We start from the raw sequence: 238 nt of genomic DNA, 5'->3' as shown, positions 1-238 counted from the left end.
ACAGCAGTGACGCATCTGGCACTTTATCCCCCCTCCCCTCCTCCCCCCCTCTAACCCCCTTCCCCTCCCTCTCTCCCACCCCCCTTCCCCTCCCTCTCTCCCACCCCCCTCCCCCTCTACCCCTTCCCCTCCCCATCCCTACTCTTCCTCCCCTCTAAAAAGTAATTAAGACTGAGACACAACAATGGATAATTTATCATTCACCTCACGCCAACTAATAAAGGACAGGGTTACCGTA

This window comes from Penaeus monodon, chromosome 33, assembly GCF_015228065.2.
Source record: "Penaeus monodon isolate SGIC_2016 chromosome 33, NSTDA_Pmon_1, whole genome shotgun sequence".
NCBI lineage: Eukaryota > Metazoa > Arthropoda > Malacostraca > Decapoda > Penaeidae > Penaeus > Penaeus monodon.
The sequence above is the reverse complement of the archived record's forward strand: the minus strand, read 5'-3'. Positions refer to the sequence as shown.